We start from the raw sequence: 18862 nt of genomic DNA, 5'->3' as shown, positions 1-18862 counted from the left end.
TCAAGCGTGGGGTGCGTGTTGCGGTTGGGCAATGGATGTTTCGTGCTTGGTCGGCTTGATTGTGTTTTGGTTTCTTGTGTGGAGGGATGTCTTGGTCTTCTTAGCTTGATGTAGATTTTCTTCTCCTCTCCTCCTTCCACTGTATCTCTTGAATTTATTCATTCGTTTGTTTGGGGTCTTCTTCTTCTTCGTCTTCCTCGTGTTTTAAGTCCTCATAGGTGTGGAAGAATTCCAGAGGGGGGAGAGAGTTGACCCGTGGGCTTCAGCACCCACAGGCCTCGTGGGCTTCAGCATCACAGGCCACGTGGTGTTCTTGGTTCTGTGTGGTGGGCTGCTTCTGTTGAGTTTTCTTTTCTTGGTTTTTTCTTTGCTGCTGGTTTTCTTTCAGCAAGAGGGGCTCTTTGTGGCTCAGTTTTTTCTCGAGACGAGCCTTGGCTGCCCTGCATTCCTCCCATCTGGGCAGGTCCAGGTCGGCGGAGGAGTGTGGGCCACCACAGGTAACCTGTTTTTCCTCTGTGTTGGGGCAGGCCGTGTGGCAGTGTCCCAGGGCTACCCACATGGGCAAGGTGTCTTCCTGCGCCTCCACACTTGTTTACAATGTGTCTCAGTACTGCATTTGTAACCATTTAGGGTCTGCAGTGGGCTTGACTGGCATAGTTACCCCGCAGTTGAGCTTCCTTGGAGTAGGGTGGAGTGGTGTCCGATGGGGGCAGTGGTGTCGGACAGCTTCTTCTGGCTTGGGGCTCTGCTCCTTGAGAGACTCCTCAGCTCTGCTTTGTCCATGTATGGGCAATTTCCGTGGGAGAATTACACCCAGCTTCAAGTTGTCCCACATGTGAGCCAAACTGTTTTAAAAAGGAATGCCGTTGAGTCTGGGTCTCCGCGAGTTGGCGGGCATGCCCTTCGGCGAAGGTGATCTTGATGTCACCATGGAGCTTCAGACGCTCCCACCTTGGTGACCCCACGATCCCATTAGCTGAAAACTTCTGGAGAACTAGGAGTTTGGTTTTCTTGGGGCAGGTCGGCGTGTCCGGACGTATCGCGCCACGTTAACAAACTCATACAACCGTTCATGGTGAGGGAGAGTATCTGTGGTGATCGTCAATGCCTGTGACAGGGGGAAGAGAGGTTCAGGAGAAGAATAAAGGGAGGTTAGAAGTGAATTTGGAGGAAAGATGCAGTGGCTAAGCACCGCTTGCGTGAGGATTATAAGATGGGGGCAGCAGCAGCAACCCCGGCTGGACGCGGCAGGGAGGCGACAAGGAACAAAGGCCAGGCTAGCGTCAGGTCAAGCGGTCGGTCGGCGTCAGGTCAGGCGTGGTGCGTGTTGGGTTGGGCAATGGATGTTCAGTGCTTAGTCGGCTTGATGTGTTTTGGTTTCTTGTGTGGAGGGATGTCTTGGTCTTCTTAGCTTGATGTCGATTTTCTTCTCCTCTCCTCCTCTTCTTGCTCTCTTGAATTGTCCATTCGTTTGTGTTTGGGTCTTCTTGTTCGTCTTCCTCCTCATGTTTTAGTCCTCTTAGGGTGTGGAAGAATTCCAGAGAGGGAGAGGAGTTGACCACGTGGGCTTCAGCACCACTGGCCCGCGTGGGCTGGCACCACGGGCCCATCAGTCGTTCTTGGTTCTGTGTGGTGGGCTGCTTCTGTTGAGTTTTCTTTTCTTGGTTTTCTTTACTGCTGGTTTTTTCTTTTCTTGGGGTGGCCTGAGGAGGGGCCTCTTTGTAGCTCAGTTTTTCTCAAGGCAGGCCTTGGCACCACCCTGCATTCCTCCTTCCATCTAGGGCCAGGTCAGTCGCTTGGAGGTGTAGGCCTACAAGCAACGCATTTTTTTCTCTGGTTTAGGAAGCCGTGGCGGTGTCAGGGCTGCCACACATGGGGCAGATATGGCGCCTCACGCTGTTTACAGTGTGTGTGTCCATAGTGCTGGCATTTGTAACACCGTTTCGGTCTGCAGTAGAGACTTGACTGGCATAGTTACCCGCCAGTTGAGCTTCATAGGTAGGGGTGGAGTGGTGTCCGATATGAGGGAACAGTGGTGTCCAGTTTAGCTTCTTCACAACTTGGAGCTGCTGCTCCTTGAGGAGCTCACTCAGCTCTGCTTTGTCCATGTGGGCAATTTCGGCGTGGGGAGGTGTACCCAGCTTCAAGTTGTCCCACATGAGGCAAGCATTTTTAAAAGGAATGCCGTTGATGTCTGGGATCTCCGCAGGTTGAGCAGGCATGCCCTTCTCTCGGCGAAGGTGATCTTGATGTCACCATGGGCTTTAGACGCTCCACCTTGGTGACCCCACGATCCCGGTAGCTTCGAAAAAACTTCTGGAGAACTAGGAGGTTTAGTTTTCTTGGGGCAGGTCCGGCGTGTCCGGACGTATCCGCGCCGCGTTAACAAACTCGTAACCGTTCATAATTGAGGAGAGTGTCATGGGAAACGTGACAAAAATACTGGCAAGAAGAGTTCGGGAAAATAAGGGAGGATTGAAGTGAATTTTAGGAAGAACAGATCATTGTTGCTCAGCACCGCTTGCGTGAGGATTATAAGATGGGGGCAGCAGCAACAACCCGGCGCTGGGCGACAAGACCAGGCCAGGCTGGCGATAAAGGTCAGCGTCGGTGGCGTCAGGTCAGGCGTCAGGTGCGTGTTGGGTTGGGCAATGGATGTTCAGTGCTTGGTCGGCTTGATTGTGTTTTGGTTTCTTGTGTGGAGGGATGTCTTGGTCTTCTTAGCTTGATGTCGATTTTCTTCTCTCTCTCCTTCTCTTCTTGCTCCTCTTAGATTGTCCATTCGTTTGTGTTTGCAGATTCTCTTGTTCGTCTTCCTCCTCGTATTTAAGTCCTCTATGGTGTGGAAAATTCCAGAGAGAGAGGTTGACCACGTGAGCCTTCAGCACCACACCATCAGAACTTCTTTGGGCCATCGTGTTCACCAGTTCCTATGTGTTGGGCTGCTTCTGTTGAGTTTTTCTTTTTCTTGGTTTTCTTTGCTGCTGGTTTTCTTTTCTTGGGAGCGTACAGCAAGGAGGGCCTCTTTGTAGCTCAGTTTTTTCTCAAAGACGAGCCCCTTGGCTACCCTGCATTCCTCCTTCCATCTGGGGCAGGTCAGCTACGCCGAGAGACTAGGTCTATGCAGAGGACGTAGGGGTACGATCGCCGACCTAGTCTCGACCATCAACCTCCAGTTCAGGATCAGAGCGTTTCACACCTTACGCTGGAGCCGCTGTGATTGGTCACCTCGCTACTTTGCCCCAGATCTGATCCATGAATTGTATATCTCTGCAGACCTACCAGAACATACCACAGACGATATCGCACAAATCATCACATACCCCGGCAAATCAACAGCAATAATGGCACAACATACTGCCAACGCAATAGAGAACATCAACCAGTACGAAAAAAGTGGAAGATACAAACGAACACCAACAAGTTCAAAATAATACCAATCGCTAAAAGGAAAAAAGACCCCATTATAGTAGACAACAAAGTAATTCCATATGCCATGGAAGGCACTGTCCTAGGGCTGAAGATAACAACAAAAGGCTACAGAACATTCATCACCGAAAAACTTGCAAAAACCAAAAAACCAAAAAATAAGTTAAAGTTATATAGAGCCTTTGTCCAATCCCGACTAGTATATCCACCAATTCCCCTACATGCAATAAAACAAACAAACATAAAGAAACTGCAGACAATTCAAAACTTAGCCCTGAGGGATGTATACAACATCAGATATCCCGACATAGTCACCAACTGTCAACTACACCAACGAGCGCAAATACAACCCCTAAACGTTTACCTACACCAACAATCAAAAAGAACATGGAGAAATTTAGAAGAAAACGAGGCAGGACCAATCATAGAATGGATGGAAGAGACAGAAGAAGGAAAAAGAGAACACTCGTGGTTCCCTCGCAGTAAAAGAAGAGCCCTAGAACCCACACCAACTCCACTCTATTGAAAAATGCAACGTTACCCCAGTGACAACCTTGGCAGCCCTACCACTTACAACACAAGTACCTGCACTAGACTACCCACCATTGGCTAGGACACAAGACCCGAAAATGTAAGGCATAAAATTGCAATATTTGCTAAACATACGAACACCTGACATGAATATAACACCTATGACGAAAATTAGCAGAAACACAAAAATGAGAAAACAGAAGCACTTGGGTTGAGCCCCAAGACCTAGCATTCTACTACTATTTTCCAATTTCCTCGCTTTTCTTCTTGCACTATCCACCAACCCCAAGTCCCTCCAAATTCCACCATCGTTCTTCAAGTCCAGTTCCCGCACCGCCAATCTACGCACCAGCATCAAGATCTCTTCATACTTTACTTCACCCATCGAATCGATTCGAGACATCATCATCAGACGCTGACCGGACACCGGAGGGGACGGACCAGCTGACGGGGACAACGGACGAGGGAACAGACACAGCTGATAAAGCTAGACCCTGGACCTCTTCCACTGTCACACTGCCCCTGAAAAACACACATCTGACATTCCAGTCTCTACATCTGACAAATCTGTTGGTTCAATCGACATATTGGGCCTCTCCTACAGTATCGGACCTCCCTTAGGAACCCGAATGCTGCTGAGGGGCCTGGTGTGAAGAGAGAATCATCAGTGAGTTTTCAGACCTTTTTCTACCACTCTAATTCTTCTCTTCCGTGCCGTGAAAGGACCTACTCCCCTGTCAGTTGACGCACAGGGGAGTATTCGTCTGGAAACGCCCTCTGTCCCCACACCTCGCTAGAGCGTGTTAGTGTGACGTGTAGAGGGTCAGCACAGCCTGCCGATTCACCTGGGGACCTCTTTGATAGTGCAAAGTCTCCCCTAAGTGAGGGGCGCAGGAAATTAGGGACATTGTCAGGGGAGATCCCCATAAATATCCACTCTAAAGTAATAAACATGCTCTCCATAAAAGTTAAAGTAGACCGCACCCTCCATCTATGCTCAGACCTGGCCTCACTCATCTTCCAGCTAACCTTGATTTTTCAGATCCGATCTTTCATGAATGACGATATAATCAAAATCTTTGTACAGACTGACGAAGATGCTGACAAATTCCACTCCCCAGCAGTGATTAAGAAACTCAAAGACAATGGCTTCACGGTCCTCAGCTCAGCTGAGTACAGTGCAAAATGCACGCCTGATATGCAGGAAAGTCATCCCTCCCATCCTAGAAAACCCTAATCTCCTCACTGAACTGAACTCTCACAACACTAACCAAATGACATCAGCAACCAGGATGGGAACCCTTTCCATGTTTAAAATCACCACAGCTACACAAACAGATGCCATTGCATTAAAATCAAATGGCATAAAAATCAGCAACAACATCTTCCCCTCACGGGACATAGAATTTCAACACTTCAACAAAGTTCACCAATGTTGCAAATGTTATCAATTCGGACACAACACTAACCGGTGCAATAACACACAAACTTGCTCCAAGTGAGCCAACAAAGGCCACTCCCACCGAAACTGCACGTCCACTGAAACAAAATGCAGCAACTGTAAAGGCCCACACTCTGCCATCAGCAATAAATGTCAAATCAGACTAGACAACAGCACAACACCACTCCCTCCCCGCCGACCTTCACCTCCCACAGCACCACCTCCACCTCCCCACCACTCACTCCCTACACCCACTACCCACCCAACCCGCACTTGCTGGACCAACAACCTGACCGCCCCCCAACCCTCCCCCGACACTGACGCTAAAATCACTACCATCATACATTTGTCACACACCCTAAGCAACGGAAACAGGTCGCTTTTTCTGAAACTAGCAATTGAAGGTTTGAAGGCCAACGGCCTCCCTACCATACACATTCCTGATTCCTTCAGAACCGGACCCGACCTCACCTTCCCCACTGCCCCCATCTCCGACCTGACTTTTTCCACCCCCCAACCCCGAGACCATCATGCCCCCCCACCCCCAGAGAAACCACTACAATCCCCCTCCGCCCCTCCACTTCTGCCATGCCCACACAGTCCAAAACCTCCCGGCCCCTCCTCCTCGACCTTGCCTACACCTGACTGTTCTCACATGACTACCATGAACTTCCGGACCACCTCAGACACCCAAAAAGAAAATGGCAGCCCATTCCCCCACAGAACTAGTAGTAAAGACCCCGAGACCAAAGAGGAAGAACACCTCTCCCCTTTCTTCCTACACACCTGACAGCAAAAGAATTATACAATACACACATCCAACAAAATCTATAATCAAACTAAATCTATTCGGCACTACCTCAAAGGAAACAGGAAACAACCCCGACACGAACCTAGCACACTCCCCCAACTCCCCCACACACAATTACGTAACAGCCCATCCCTCACCTACATATACCACACACAGACCACGCTCACAGTCACCTGGACACACCTCTTCAACACTATCACCGCCATAGCAGATACCCACATTCCAAAACACCAGTTCAAGAGAAAATACTCCTTCACACCCTCCATAAGAACTCAACGCCAACTTCACTGCTACAGGTCATGATTCGAACTAAACAAACTTAACCTAGCACCAGTTTACGCAGACATCTCCACACTAAGAACACACATCATCCACAGCCTCCGACAAGACTATGACGTTCACTGGGCAAAACTCGAAGAGGCTGCCCAGGAACACAGAACACATAACCCCCGAGAATTTTGGCAAAGGATCGCCAAGCTGAGAGGAACAACAAAACCCCCCTTCGATCACCTACTAGTAAACGGTAGGAAAATCAATGAGCCAGCTGTCGTAGCGCAAACACTAAAACAACACTGGGAACACATTTTCCACCCACACCCCCCCCCACACAACAAAGGCACAACTTAAACCACATAAACAACATCACCACACAAATGCAAACACTACATGACAGAACAACTCCTGACAACACAATAGATACCTCCACACTTACACGGAACCACATCCTCACTGCTCCTTTCACTCCAACAGAAATCAAACAAGCACTAGACAGAATCAAAAAGAAAACACCAGGCGACAGCAATATAGGTCAAGCAATCCTTAAGCACCTGCCCCCAGAAACAATCACAGCCATTACATACCTCTACAACACCCAACTGGCTACAGGATACTTCCCAAAACTCTTTAAAACAGCCACAGCCATCATGATACCTAAACCAAACAAAAACCCAACAGACCTACAAAACTACAGACCGATCAGCATACTAGAAGTCTAAGGCAAAACTTTTGAAAGACTATACAACACTCGCCTTAGATACCACCTTGAAGATGAACAACTACTGTCCTACAAGCAGTTCGGATTCAGGGCACACCACTCAACTCAAGACGCACTCAACATAATGACAAACTACCTTCACATGAACAAAGGAGCATACAAGACAGCACTCATCACAAAAGACGTACAAAAAGCCTTCGACACAGTTTGGCACGACGGACTAAAGTATAAGATATGCACCAATTTTATCCTCCCTCAAAAATCACAACAATTACTATGCAACTTCCTAACAGACAGAAAAATGAGGATAAAATTCACACCTGCCTACTCTGACCACTTCACACTGCAAGCAGGAGTCCCACAAGGATCAGTCCTGTTCCCAACTCTATACATTCTTTACAAAAATGACTTACCTGACCCCTTACACATCCACTCTCTGACAATACAGTACGCCGACATTCACTGAAGCATGGATCAACCTAGACACACGTGAGTTACCAGTCGAATACCAAATTGCGGGTTACAAACTGTTCCATACCGATAGGCAGACCAGGAAAGGAGGCGGAGTAGCAATCTATGTTAGGGATAATCTGAAGTGTGAAATAAATAAGGAAATAAAAACTGAGAGGAATACAGAAACAATTTGGATAGAATTAAGCGATGGTCGGGAAAAATTAATCACAGGAGTAATATAAAGACCCCCCAATCTTGATAGCGTCAATGAGCGACTTATCTGGGATGAAATACGCAGGGCTTCCATACACAACAAAGTCTGTATAGTAGGCGACTTTAACCTTGGCCAAATAGATTGGACTGACCTTACCGGTAACTCAGAATCTCAGGATTTTCTCGAGACCATCCAGGACTGTTTCCTAAGTCAACATATAACCGAACCCACACGGGGTAATAATATACTGGACTTAGTTCTGTCAAACAAAGAAAACCTAATTAGCAATGTCGAGGTAGGGAACGAACTTGCAAACAGGGATCACAAAGAAATTCGATTCCAGTTAGATTTTCAGGGCAGACGTAAGGAAAATTCCACTAAAGTACCAGATTTCAGAAGGGCAAACTTTGACAGTTTAAAGAGGCAGCTGAGAGAGGGGGTGTCGCGCTTGGCTGTGAACCTGACAGATGACACCGACCTGATAACGAGATCTGAGATTGCCGAGTTCCACGACAATTTAAATAGTGAGTTACTTAATGCACAAAGGCAGAACATACCATACAAAAAACTCAGATCAGACAACAATGACCCTAAATGGGTAAATAATTATTTAAAGAGCATCATTGGCCAAAGGAAGGCTATAGGTAGAAGGATAAATCGTGGCGAAATTCACCTCCGGGACTATTATAGGGTATTGGCGTTACATTATCCTCCTTCCCCCTGTTAACACGTACTGTATATTATCCTCCGTCCCCTGTTAACACGTACATTATCCTCCTTCCCCTGTTAACACGTTACATTATCCTCCTTCCCCTGTTAACACGTTACATTATCCTCCTCCCCCCTGTTAAGGCTATAGGTAGAAGGATAAATCGTGGCGAAATTCACCTCCGGGACTATTATAGGGTATTGGCGAGTAGGGTTAAAACCGAGATAAGGAAAGCAAAGAGGAATAATGAGGTAAGGATAGCAAGGGAGGCGAAGACAAACCCCAAAGGATTCTACCAAATGTATCAAACTAAAACACGAGAAAAGATTGGACCAATACGGTCAGACTCCGGCGAGCTCACTGATAACGACGGAGAAATGAGCAATAATTTGAATAATTATTTTTCAACAGTTTTCACCACCGAAAATTTAAACATGATACCCGAGGCACCGACTCTATTCAGAGATAGTGAAGAAAACAAATTAAGTGAGATAGTAGTGACTAGTAACGATGTTAGTAAGCAAATAGACAAACTAAAGCCTAATAAGTCACCTGGTCCCGATGAGATATTTGCCAGAGTATTAAAGGAATGTAAGGAAGAGCTTAGTATGCCCTTAGCAAAGTTGTTTAATATGTCCTTAAAAACAGGTGTAGTACCAGAATCCTGGAGGATAGCGAATGTAATACCGATTTTCAAGAAGGGGGATAGATCACTATCCTCTAACTACCGCCCAATCAGTCTAACATCAATAGTAGGCAAATTACTGGAAGCAATCATTTCAAACTCTATTCGAAATCACCTGGAGAAGCACCGATTGATCAATGATTCCCAGCATGGCTTCACAAGCATTCTTTTCATCAGTTTTCGAATCGGTGGACGAGGGGCACAATTATGATGTGGTATATCTCGACTTTAGCAAAGCCTTCGACAGAGTCCCCCACGAAAGACTAATTAGAAAGGTAGAAGCTCATGGCATCAAAGGTGACATCCTTAAATGGATTAGGCGTGGTTACAGGACAGGAAACAGCGAGTGAGCATTAACGGCACTAAGTCCCATTGGAGCAACGTCACAAGTGGAGTTCCCCAAGGCTCAGTACTTGGACCATTATTATTTATTATATACATAAACGACATAGATATCGGCATTGACAGCAACATAAGTAAATTTGCTGATGACACTAAAATAAGACGTGTTATCAAATCTGACGAGGACTCGGCAAAACTACAGGAAGATCTAAACAAATTTTTCGAATGGTCTGAAAAATGGCAGATGAAATTCAACGTCAACAAATGTAAAGTACTCAGTATAGGAGATGTAAACAGGGAAACCAGATACCAGATGAACAACGATGCCATAGAGAAATCCGACTGCGAGAGAGATTTAGGAGTAATGATAAGTAGGAACCTTAAGCCAAGTAAACAATGTGTTTTTGCTCGTAACAAGGCTAATAAAGTACTTGGGTTCATACAAAGGAGTGTTAGTTACAAGACTAGCGAGGTCATCCTAAAACTGTATCTTGCTCTTGTGAGACCACACTTGGATTACGCAGTTCAGTTCTGGTCACCGTATTACAGATGGATATAGAATCCTTGGAAAGAATTCAGAGGAGAATGACAAGACTAATCCCGGGCATTTGGAACCTTGAGTATAGAGACAGGTTAAAGCATCTTAATTTGCACTCCCTTGAGAGACGTAGAGCGAGGGGCGACCTGATAGAGGTGTATAAGTGGAAGGCAGGGCTAAACAAAGGGGACATTACAAAGGTACTCAAACTATCCAACCAGGAGCGAACTCATAACAATGGTTTTAAATTAGACAAATTTAGATTTAGGCGTGAAATAGGTAAACACTGGTTTGGAAACAGAGTAGTGGATGAATGGAACAAGTTACCAAATATCATCATTAACTAGAATACGCTGAATTGCTTCAAACATAGGTTGGATGCTCATATGAGCAATAGGGGTTGGGTGTAAACGGGACTGCCCAGTATGGGCCAATAGGCCCGCTGCAGTTTCCTCCATTCTTATGTTCTTATGTCAGACACTACACAAATCTTGACCATCTAACAGACAAAGTACACAGGGAGCTAGAACAAGTTACCCAATGGGAACTCCTTTGGCGAATACAAACCAACCCTAACAAAGCACTAATCACCTACTTCGGCACCAAAAGACGCCAACCACGTCACATTTACCTAAACCCTTACATCGACAACCCTACACCCATAACTGTCAAACGAACAAACACAATCCTAGGAGTCACATTTAACGACACCCTCACCATGACAATCCACGCCAAGATGAAGTCATTGATCGCAAACAAAGCACTCGGAAATATACACAGATTCAGAACCGCATCAATCAAAACCAAAACACACCTATTCAAAGCCCTCATACGCCCACTATTGACTTTTGCACCTAACACACTCCAGCTAGCAACACCACCAAATGCCAAGAAACTTCAATTCATACAAAACAAAGCACTAATATTCATCCATAACAAACACTGGTCATCCTTCACCCCAAATAGACATCTACACGAACTCAGCTTCCTCCCCCCACTCAACATCTACTGGAGACAACTAGGAGACAAGCAAATAAAATCTATCCTCACTACTTACCCTCAATGGCAGGAATACTTCGACAACATCATACGCCCACACAGATTCAGAAACAGGAATCCCTCCATACTAAACAGACCAAACACACCCCTCCCACCTCCCTTATATTAGTCAAACTCCAACTTCCCTGTAACCATACCCAACAACTTCTCCCTAACCTAACTTAACCTAACCTAACCTAACCTACCCTAACCTAACCTAACCTAACCTAACCTAACCTAACCTAACCTAACCTAACATAGCCTTACCTCACTTACCCAACCTCTGTTAAAAAAAAATTGTATATAAGTAAATCTAACTCATACAACTATTCATTAACCTGACCCTGCCCCAGCTATACAGAATAACCACCTCCCTCCTCACCCCCCTCAATCAAAACCCCACGCCCCCAAACTCACACCCAGACATCACACCCGAGTAAAGCCCTACTCATCCAATCTAAAAAAAAAAAAGAAAAAAACTAACTCACTCAACCTGACCTAACACCCCCCCACAAAAAAACCCCTAACATTCCCCCCAAAATAAGAACCTAACAAACCCAGCCTTTACTAGCAATCCCACCCAAAATAAAAAACAACCCAATTCAACCATTCACTAACCACACCCTACCATTCCTCTCAAAACAAAAACCTAACTTACCTATCCCATACTAACACAGATGACGTGTACGCCTCCCTTAGCCAATAAGGTCGGGGAGGGGTGCATAGCACCTGTACACAAGCCCTTTCCCTCAAAGAATGATACTAACACACTGTTGACATGGACGCCTCCCTTAGCCAATAAGGTCGGGGAGGGGTGCCTTACAAAGAATGATACTAACATACAGATGATGTGGACGCCTCCCTTATCCAATAAGGTCGGGGAGGGGTGCATAGTACCTGTACACAAACCCTCTCCCTCAAAAAATGGGACCAGGAATGCACAATACCTGCAAAAGCCCTCCATGCAAATTGCAGAAGACCTTTATAAGCCAAAAAAAAAAGAAAAAAAAAAGCAATAATAATGCCAACCACTAACAAAACCTACAATCCTCCCAAAACAAAAACTTAATCCACCCAATCTTACGCCGCAATCCCCCCAAAAAAAATTAACTCAACTTATCCAGCCACTAATCAACTCCATAATCCTCCCAAACAAAAACTTAATATACACGACCTTTCTAACAACCCCTTCCACCCCCTATAAAAAAAAAAAAATATATATATATATATATATATATATATATATATATATATATATATATATATATATATATATATATATATATATATATATATATATATATATATATATATATATATATATATATATATGAAAAATATATATGTACATTTAACTCAATACAACTATTCAATAACACACAAATCAAATCCCCCCTGAAATCCTACTATACCATAAATCAACTTAAGTACCTCCAAAGCCCCCCCTCCCCCCAAAAAAACACCCAAATCCTCTCAACAACTCACCATACCTGACCTTACTAACAATATCCTCCCCCCCCCAACACCCTTACTATATCGACTCACACACACACACACACACACACACACACACATACACAACAACCCCCCTTAGCAATCCTAATTCAGCACAAATCAACATACCACCTCCCCACAACCAATCTCCAAACACCCCCCTCACCCCCAGACAAAGCCTTACATAAATACTACAACTCTCTAGAACCAAATCAAACATACCCAACCTCTGTGACAACCACTCTCAATAAAATCTACCTAACTCAAGACTGAAACCAACCAACCTATATCTCATTCTCATCTCCGTTCATAATTTGACAAAAAAGCTCAAATCTGTCTCCTGCTATTACTAAAAAACTCTTCTACGATTCGCTCATCCTTCCTTAGTACGAATACTCTGACATTTCAAGCTCAAAGATTCAAAATTCTTCCTCCAACTCGCTCCGTTCCTCTTTGACATAGCTCAAACACTTTACCTTCATCTTTCTCCAAACAACCCTACGACTAGCTACATTTCCATTTTCATCTTCCCTGTTACTTTGACCGAGTGTGCCTGTGTGTCCGTCCACCTGCGCTTCTCTGCTTGCGCCGCTGCCGTGGCGGGGCGGTTCTTCCTCCGCTTTGCCAACACTGCCTGAGCTAAGACGACAACCAGAGCACCCGCGTTGGCCCTTTGCCTGCCCGATCCTGCTCCCGCCCCCCCCCCCTCTGCTTCGTCCTGATTGTGACTGTTACACCATCCTGGCACATTGCCTACCCCCTCACGCAAGCGGAGTTTAGCCCCTGCACCTATTCTCTCCTTCTAAAATTCACTTCAATCCTCCCTTTATCCTTCCCCTGAATCTCTTTCCCCCCCTGTCACTAGCTTTTATTCATTCATTCATTCATTCCGAGACATGAGACGCCGACTGAACACCGGAGGGGATGGACCAACTAACGGGAACAGCAACTGACCCGTAAGGGTGGACCGTTACACATTCCACCGTTCAAACAGCGAGCGGCCAAAACGCCACTATCTTCCCGGATCCCTGTACACATGCACTGATTCCCGGAGATACCAAACTTGAATTCTCAACCAAACCACTCCCAGAAAGGCTGTTAAACAGCATTGCAGGGCAGGCAGCAGCAGTATAGCAGCAGGCGGCGGCGGCAGGGCGGCAGGCAGCAAGTAAGGCGCAAGGCGGCGGCAGAAAGAGTATAGCAGGCGGCGGCGGCGCGGCGTTATTAAGCATATATATATGAGCATATATATATATATATATATATATATATATATATAAATGTGACACAGCTCACTTTCCATATATTTTTGACACCTCACGAACGCACAGGACGCTAGCCTTCCTTCACTGCCAGACAGTGTAAGTGACCCACACAACTGCGGAGGAAGCGGAGGAAGCGCTAACTGTTGTCCTTCCTGACGTGGTAAGAGGGCTTTCTCTTTTCACATTATTTTATTATTTTTCCATTACTTACCCTGGCCGAGGCACTTGCTGATTTTTAATACTTCAGTATTCGTGCTAGAGCCCCCAGAGGTGCACACCTCACAGAGTGGGATGTGTGTGACCAGGGGGTCGGGGAAAAACCTGGGCCACCCAGCAGTGATGTCCGTGAGAGTGCAGACACACCACTGCAAGGCGGTCGCCCCTTAGAAAGAGGTTTTTTAAGGTACTAAGGGCCTACAATAACCTTAGGCACACCATATAACATACAGTACATGTACAAAGGAAATCACCTGTTCCTAAGGTGTGGTTCCCAGCTCCCAACCATGAAGTTCCCTCCTGGGAGGGGTTGAACAAACCCCCTTACTCGTTCAGGCAGGGACAAGCAGAGGCGGGAGATGAAACAAGATGACCTAAGAAAGCCAAGACCACTGACAGACAAAGACCAGGAATCGACCAATGACAGCAGCAATCCACAAAGACGAATTATTGAAATTACACCAGATAATGCCAGAGTAATCCACTTTCGGATTGTTGACACGTCCACCTCGTTTGACAAAATTAATGGCTTCATTATCCAGAAGGCCATTAAAGATCAAATAGGGGACGTGGAGAAAGTCCGAAAGACAAGAAATGGCCAACTCCATGTTATTGTTAAAGATGAAAAGCAAATGAGAGACGCCTTGAATCTGAAAATCTTCCATACAACCAAAGTGGAACCGTATATCCCAGCATTTCTCAATACCTGTAAGGCTGTAGTTAACAGCTACGAATTCCAGGAAATGAGTAATGACGATATCGTGTACCACTGAAAGATCAAGGATGTCGATGCCTTCTGTCTTAATAGGGGACCGTAGAGGAGAAAGGAAACGTGTTCAACCACAGCTGTACTGACTTTGTTGGACTTGTTAGGTCACCCATGTATTGGTAGGATATGAGAGAGTCCAAACAAAAACATACATTCCATTTCCCATGCGATGCTTCAACTACCAAAGGTTTGGACACACTGGTAAGGCCTGCCGTAACACCCAGGTATGCTGTAAATGTGCTCAAAGCGGACACAGGGAAGATGACTGCACACAAACTGAGGAAAATGCTACCACTGTTCGGGTCAACATGCTGCCTCAGACAAGAAGTGCCCTTCCTACCTGAGGGAGTATGAAATCAGTAGGGTGAGAGCAGAGACTAATTTGGACTACAGGGAGGCTAGGAAGCAGGTGGAGATGTCCTTGCAGACACCAACACCTGGAATGTCCTTCGCATCCGCTGTAACCAAAAACACCTCACCTCCCAAAATGTGCACCACTGGAACACAGACTGAGACCAGGTCCATTGCAACACAAACTGACTCCACGCTCACCGACCAACCACAGACGCCAACGACGAAAACTCAAAGACAACTATGACTACTAACGAGACTAAAACTACAAACAACTTAAACGAGACCACAAAACTTAAGCAGACTGTCGACCTTGTCTACCCCCAAGTAAGGAGAAGGTCGCTATCTGTCGAAAGCATGACAAGAGACTCTTCACCACAACCATTGTTTCGCATTGTTGAAACACACCGGGGGCTGGGAGCCCCTGCCGAGCAGAGAACTGGCTTTATGGAGCCACCGGACTGCTCACGAAATACGAGGGGACATACCCCGGCACACAATTCCCCCCCAGAAACAAGAGCAAAGAAAAACAAAACCCAAAACGCTGACCATATCAACTCTCAGACTTAAAATTCAATATCATCCAGTGGAATTGCAGAGGTGCTAGGAATAAAAATGCTCAATTTCATTTACTAAAGTCATTATTTCGGCCAGACGTTTTTTGCCAACAAGAGACGCTACTTGCGGGTCAGGACGACCCACCTGTATTTGACAACTACACGTCGTACAGAGGAGACAATCTAAGGGGGGTAGCCCTATATATTAGGAGTGAATTCGCTCAACAGAGAGTCAACCTGAGCGTGAACCTGCAGGCTGTGGCGTACAGAGTCAAGTTTCGGTCTGACTATATGGCCGTCTGCTCACTATACTGTCCGCCGGACGGGCTCATTGCCGCGGGTGAGCTTGAGGAGCTATTTAACCAACTACCAGGAAAAAAATGATCCTCGGAGACCTCAATGCTCACCATTTGCGGTGGGGCGGTGTCCGGAATGACGGGAGGGGACAGCAGGTGGCTGCAACTATATTCAACTCCAACTTGTCTCTTCTGAATGACGGTAGTGCGACTCGAGTGGACGAACGAATTGGCTCAGCGACAGCTATAGATCTCTCTATAGTTGATGCTTCCTTGTTATTAGACTGTAAATTTTCTACATACGACGACTCCCTGGGAAGCGACCATTTTCCGATCTGCATTTCTTATGAGTGTGACGCCCCAACGGCTACTCCCGAGGTGCGCTACAACCTTAGGAAAGCAGACTGGGGGGCATACTCAAGAGCCGTTCGTATAGACACCATTGGAGAAGATATCAACACCAAAATGTCACACATAGAACAAGCCATAATACACGCAGCAGATTTAACAATTCCTAAGACTTATGCAACTACCCACGGGCCTGGAGTTCCATGGTGGACACCAGACTGCCGACGAGTGGTTTGTGAGCGCAATAGGCGATGCCGTTTATTCAACAGAGCTCCATCTATTGAAAACCTCATAGAATATAAAAAAAGCTAGAGCTAAGACTAGGAAGGTTATCAGGGAGTGCAAGAGAGAGTCTTGGCGGGCATTCGTCTCCTGTATTAACAAGGATACTCCTTCCTCTGAGGTATGGTCGGCTATAAACCGGGTCAGATCAAACAGAGGAAGGACTTTTATCCCACAGGTGAGTAGTGGAGGGCGGCTTCTCGATGAACCCCAGGCCATTGCCAACGCCCTAGGCCAGAAGTTCGCAGATGCCAGTAGCTCCACCAATCATGATCCACGCTTCGGCGTGTTCCGTGATCGTGCCGAGCTCGTGCATCTCGACTTCGAGAACGGGGACGAACAAGACTTCAACCGAGCATTTTCCCCCAGAGGAACTTTCTTTTGCTTTAAAAAAAAGGCAAGGGCTCTACTCCTGGACCTGACGGTATACGGTACGAGATGATTAAACACCTTGACCAGGGAAACCTGGACAAATTGCTAGAAGTGTACAATGAGATCTGGACGTCCAGAAAGTTTCCAAACTCATGGCACTTTGCCCATGTCGTACCGATCCCGAAGAGGGACAAATGCCCTACTAACACCAACTCATTCCGTCCGATTTCACTCACAAACTATCTGTGTAAGGTCATGGAACGTATGATAAAACGTAGGCTAATGTATTTTTTGGAAAGTAACAACTTATTGAGTGATCGACAGTGTGGTTTCCGCCAAGATAGAAGCACACTAGATCATTTAATAAGTCTTGAAACACTAATTGCAGTATTCCTAGACATAGAAAAAGCTTTCGACATGACATGGCGGACTGGCCTCATGATGAAGCTCCAGGCCTTGGGTCTGAGAGGTAATTTGCCAATTTTCATTAGAAATTGTTTGCAAGACAGAACTTTTCCGTCAAATTAAAAGGTAACGTAAAGTCAGACACATTTGTCCTAGAAAACGGAGTTCTACAAGGCAGCGTTTTGGGCCCAATATTATTTCTCATAATGATTAATGATTTCCTATCACCAGCACCCAGCTTAAGTGACCTCAAATTCTCCTTGTTTGCTGACGATTGCGCAATCTGGCGCTCCTCTCGGGTCGAGAGACAATCTGCACAAAGGGTGCAAGCCGGCCTAAAAGCCGCTGAACAGTGGGCAATACAATGGGGATTTAGGTTTTCAGTTGAGAAGACAGTAGGAGTAGTCTTCACGAAGAAACGTAACATTAATAATCCAGTATTAAAATTAAATGATACTCCTATTAAATTTCAGACTTCAGTAAAATTTCTCGGTGTTCATTTTGACCGGAAATTAACGTGGAAAAACCACATTAACGAGCTTGAAAGTAGATGTCTTAAAGTCCCAAACATCCTGAAAGTTTTATCAGGTACTACATGGGGAGCCGATAGGAAATCTTCATTAATGGTGTATAAGACCCTGATCAGATCGAAACTTGATTATGGATGCCAGTTGTATGCTTCTGCATGCGACACCACACTCGCAAAGCTGACCAGAATACAGAACCGATGCCTTCGTCTATGTCTGGGTGCTTACAGGTGTACACGTGTAGGAAAACTAGAGGTTGAGGCCCATGTCCCTCCACTCCACATCAGGAGGGACATGTTGACGCTAAGGTACGGGTTGAGTGCGGCTAGGAGGCGCGGCACGGGCCACCCAGGTTGGTGTGCTGTTGCTAAATTCCGTTTCCTGCAGCTGCGTAGGTCCCCGTCCTCGGTTGTCCGCCTCCAGACCTTGTGCCAGGGTGCTGGTATCCACTTCGAAGACGTTGATAGATACGTTCCACAGTTGTGTTCGCCATGGGAGAACCCCAACTTCCATGTGGAAACATCGTGGCTTCCAGGAGGGAAGAATGACCTACATCCTGAGCTCCTGAGGCAACTTTTCTATCAATTTCTAGAAGGATATAGCGCCTATACTCACGTGTACACCGACGGGTCCAAGACTGACGACAACGTTGGAGCCGGTATCTGGAGCAGAGACGGGGAGTGGAGCTCCCGCCTGCCGCGGCATACAACCATATTCTCTGCAGAAATGTTCGCAATAAGTAGAGCCATTGACATTGCAATAACAAGCGATGTCAATGATGTTGCTATCATTTCA

The sequence above is a fragment of the Homarus americanus genome, unplaced genomic scaffold (assembly GCF_018991925.1).
Source record: "Homarus americanus isolate GMGI-L3 unplaced genomic scaffold, GMGI_Hamer_2.0 scaffold31037, whole genome shotgun sequence".
NCBI lineage: Eukaryota > Metazoa > Arthropoda > Malacostraca > Decapoda > Nephropidae > Homarus > Homarus americanus.
The sequence above is the reverse complement of the archived record's forward strand: the minus strand, read 5'-3'. Positions refer to the sequence as shown.